The sequence below is a fragment of the Adiantum capillus-veneris genome, chromosome 19 (genome assembly GCF_014529385.1).
Source record: "Adiantum capillus-veneris isolate H3 chromosome 19, ASM1452938v2, whole genome shotgun sequence".
Lineage (NCBI taxonomy): Eukaryota > Viridiplantae > Streptophyta > Polypodiopsida > Polypodiales > Pteridaceae > Adiantum > Adiantum capillus-veneris.
The window spans coordinates 139,765,776-139,770,936 of NC_140949.1; the positions used below are offsets into that span (position 1 = coordinate 139,765,776).

At 40.5% G+C, this 5,161-nt stretch overlaps 1 pseudogene; it reads right to left on the minus strand.

Moving 5' to 3' along the window:
- Nucleotides 1-271: 271 nt before the first annotated feature.
- Nucleotides 272-790, minus strand: LOC147434963 (uncharacterized; annotated as a pseudogene).
- Nucleotides 791-5,161: the final 4,371 nt, after the last annotated feature.

The window sequence follows — 5,161 nt, forward strand, 5'->3', positions numbered from 1 at the left end:
AAAGGTATGCTAATTAGAACATTTTGTATGCTAACTAGCATTAACAGTATGTTAATTAGCATACCATTTATGCTAATTATCATACCCACAGAACACAATGAGACATATTGTACAAATGATCTCTCTTAAACTGAGACCCCTCTGTGATAGACACCAAAGCCATGTATCCACAAAGCACACAAGAGACACAAGAGACAGAAGATACCCAAGTTTTTGATAAAACTGCATTATCTCTTAGCAAGAAGTATATTGAAGATGCAGTGATTACAACTTAAAAGCTGAAGGGCATGCTATTATAGATTGATTCATAGCTTTCTGGGTTGATTTTGTACACCTGACATCTCCTTGGGATGTGCTCCATGGGTATTTTGATACATCGTACCAGATGTGAAAGTACGTGGACGATGGGCTGCTTGTGGTCTAGCTTGAAGGTGTATGCATCCAATTTCTTGTAATACAGACCTTGCACAACATATGAGCCTCTATCAATTGCATTGCCTCACTCATCGAGGTACCCCTTCTCCACCTTCTCCTTTGCTGCAACACACTTGACTAGGTAGAAATCCACATCCTCGACGTTGGTCGAAGCATCTGGATTTACAGCAAATGTGTCGCCAGCACATAGAGTGCTACTCAACACATCATGATGACCTTTGTATGTGAAGTCATCGTAGGTGGCTGCTTCATCTTCCGAATCTGACACAGTCTCATCAGGTAATGGTAGTAGAGTATGATAATCCCAAGGCTGCACATGAGCTTTATATACGCAGCGATTCCATCTTCCGTGCATGCATGCATCACAGAAGCATGCCAAGGCTCTTGTTGCAAGGGCAGCTGGATCCCCAGGGTTGTGGCCACGAAAAGCATGCAGAGAGCGAGTTTCTGCCACAATGGCACAATTCTACTTCAACTCCCTGTTCACTTCCCCCTCTTTAACCTCTCAGAACACACGGGCACATTCCCTTTCTTTTGAAGGATAGTGTGAAGGTGCTCCTTGCGACATTTTGGCTTGGCAATAAGCAACCACATCAGCTGCACACCACAAAATATCTCCATTAGGTTTTAGTTGTTCATGGGTCAAGGTTTTTTTGCAATTGCTCCTGTACCATCATGCTCTCCCTTGCCGTGCCCTGATCCAAAGAAGAACCAGCTCATCCCCATCTCTGTGAGTCCACCATATCTTGCAATGAAGTAAAAAGGCATGGTTCCCTTAAATTGTGAGGCTGCACCATCAAACCACACCCAATGTTTCTTAGGAGTGACACCCTCTTGTTGTAATCAGTCATGGTGTAGCATGAAGTAGTGTTGCACGAACAACGTTTCATGCACCTTTGTCATCTGATATGAAGAAGTGGATGGTTTTGACTACCTCCCCTGCCCTACGGTAGTATGTTATGTGTACAAAAATGGTTACTTGACTAGAGTGCCAATGCATTGACTGAATCTCATTTTGTTCCTTGAAGGCATAATTCTTTGCAAAATCAACAACTGACATGACGACATCGTCCTCAGAAACTGAAGAAGGCAATCCTTGAATTGTTATCCTTGCCATCGAGCCACATAGTTATGAGTGATAAAGAGCTCCAACTTGGTCTTCAAGAGTTAAAGAAACTCCCAGCACTGCATTTCTTTGTGCAAAAGATCTTTTCTTTTGTTACTATTTCCATGCTTGTCTTGAGCTTGTACATATGCAAATACTTTCACATTAATACTATTACCTGGCTTTGTTGTCTCCAAGCAGCATAATTCCAACGTATTCAGTCCACATGTCAAACACTCTCCCATAAGGCATTCCCTTCTATGGAAAACTGCATCTGCGGGCTTTGGACAGAGAATAGACTCCCACATATGTGTGTGACACCTTTGAACGTGTGATATGAAGCCAAGCAACCCTTGCTAATGTTCTCACCTGGGGCACAGATGCTACATATACAGTCACAACCTGCTCTATGCAACCCAAAAGCACGAGAGCGAATGTGGTTCAGTGTGTCCTTCAAAAAAGACATTTGCACATGGTATTCACAACAGCATGTGTATCTATCCTTCAGCCGCCTACAAAATAATGACTTGAACATCTCAAACATTCTCATGCCAATCTTGCAATCTAGATGTTTTTCCTTCAATCTATGAAAGAATTCAACCTGCAACATCCAAATGATGAGTATTCAGATTGCTAACTAGGACATCCAAAAATTTCATGAAAACAAATCATAGTGACAATCAACATCCTAATGTGCATGCAACAGTGTATGTTAACTAGCATAAAGAGTGTTAGCTAGCATATATCTGGTGTTTACCAAGTAACTCTGTATGCTAGGTAGAGCACAAGGCATGCTAACTAGCACATACCATATGCTAACTAGCATACTCATTAGGACACCCATCATGCTGTTGAGCATACTAGGTGTTAACTAGCATAAATTATGTTAATTAGCGTACATCTTATGCTGACTAGCTAGCTCTGTATGCTAGGTAGAGCACAAGGCATGCTAACTAGCATACCCAGCCCAACTGCTAGTTCTAACTAGCATAACCTTGTCTTAAATAGCATACCCATCATGCTAGTGAGCATACTAGTTGTTAACTAGCATAAGTGGTGTTCACTTGCATACTTTTTGTGTTGACCAACTAACTCTATATGCTAGGTAGAGCACAAGGCATGCTAACTAGCATACTCCATATGCTAACTAGCATACCCAGCCCAACCGCTAGTTCTAACTAGCATAACCCTTGTCTTAAATAGCATACCCATCATGCTAGTGAGCATAATAGTTGTTAACTAGCATAACTGGTGCTAACTTGCATACCTTTTGTGTTGACCAACTAACTCTGTATGCTATTTAGAACTCAAGGCCTTGTAACTAGCATGCTCCATATGCTACCTAGCAAACTCCATGTGCTAACTAGGATATTCACTTTCTGTTAGACAACGTACTTATCATGCTATTGAGCATACTAGGTATGTAACTAGCATATTAGGTATATTAACTAGCATACCGGGTATGTTGATTAGCATACATATTGTGCTAACCAACTAGCTCTGTATGCTATCTAGGACCCAAGGCACGCTAATAGCATACTCCATATGCTAACTAGCACAGTTCATATGGTAACTAGTAGAATCTATATGCTAACTAGCACAGTCTACATGCTAACTATCAAACTCACTATGCTAACTAGTATACGCATTAGGACACCCATCATGCTATTGAGAATACTAGGTGGTAACTAGCATAAATGATGTTAATTAGCATACATCTTGTGCTGACTAGCTAACTTTATATGCTAGGTAGAACACAAGGCATGCTAATTAGCATACTTCTTATGAAAACTAGCATACTCCATATGCTTACTAGCATACGCAACCCAACTGCTAGTTCTAACTAGCATAACCGTTGTCTTAAATAGCATACCCATCATGCTAGTGAGCATACTAGGTGTTAACTAGCATAAGTGGTGCTAACTTGCATACCTTTTGTGTTGACCAACTAATTCTGTATGCTATTTAGAATTGAAGGCATGCTAACTAGCATACTCTGTATGCTACCTAGCAAACTCCATATACTAACTAGCATAATCACTTTCTATTAGACACTGTACTTATCATGCAATTGAGCATACTAGGTATGTAACTAGCATACTAGGTTTGTGAACAAGCATACCAGGTATGTGAATTATCATACATATTGTGTTAACCAACTAGCTCTATATGCTATTTAGAACCCAAGACATGCTAACTAGCATACTCCATATGCTAACTAGCATAGCCAATATGCTAACCAACACAGTCCATACGCTAACTAGCAAAAGTCTACAGATCAGTATGCTATTGATCAGCATATACAAGTTACTAAGCACTAGAGATGCAATGCATAAAATGCATAAGTTATGGTACATAAGTTATAGAACCCAAGACATGCTAACTAGCATACTCCATATGCTAACTAGCATAGCCAATATGCTAACCAACACAGTCCATACGCTAACTAGCAAAAGTCTACAGATCAGTATGCTATTGATCAGCATATACAAGTTACTAAGCACTAGAGATGCAATGCATAAAATGCATAAGTTATGGTACAAGTATTTGATTGATCACCTGAGGCTTGTCTAGGAGGTGCACTGGGTGTTCTATGTACCTTTCCTCCCCATCCTCTTTTGACATCCTTCTTGTTCGGTGAAACATGAGTCTCCACTTTCCAAAATGTGTAGACCAATTCCTTAATTTCATCTGTGTGATAGGGCTATGACGGTGTTGCTTGTGACATGCAGCCAATGAAAACAATCGACCATCAACATCGGGCTTCGCCTGTAGTGATCTTGCCTTGTGCAAGGTGCGACGATTGACATTTTAGAACCCTTGCAATTTTTGCAATAGACATGTTTTCCTTTGAATTCAACATCATCTGCAATGCTGCATTCTTCAAAAACAACTCCTCATTGGCACTTGGCTGCTTGACGATAGCCAGTGTGCTGCGGACATTGGAGACAATTGCGGTTTGTACAGCAACCTCCTCCTCGAAAGACTCATCATGGATCGCCTGAACATGTGGATGTTGAGCAACAAGATTCCAAATTTCCCACTTTAATTTTTTACTAAAACCTTTAGTCCTACTCTTGAAAGCTCTCACAATCTCGGAGGAGATTTTCTTTTTCTCCTCATCATTGAGGGCATGATGTTGTCGCTCAAATTTCATTTGTTTCTGCTCCCTTTGTTTCCTCTTTCTTACTCTCTCATATTCCCTGATTACAAAAAGAGCTAGATCTTGGGAGTTGTAATTCATTGCCTGTAGTGTCTCTCTTCTGCTTTTTCCTGAGAACTGTAGGCGTGCATAATATGTTACTTACTTAAAATCATTTGAATGTATAGCTATCAACACTTGATGTTGTAATACATACATACTATGAACAAATGCCCTCACAAAACTATAGATGTGACCAACAAAACCAAGTTTTCATTTGGAGTGAGTGGGCTACACATAATATTTTCTTACCATCAGATTACAGTACGGCTCCATTTCCAGCATTGGAGCTAGTGGCAATAATGTTGGTTGTTGGTTCTCCATTTATGTAGGTCTATGTTAGAACGAGAGAAAGAGCTCAGCTTTGACAACTGATCTCTCAGGTAGGATTCCCGGCGCAAGGAACGAGAGAGAGAGAG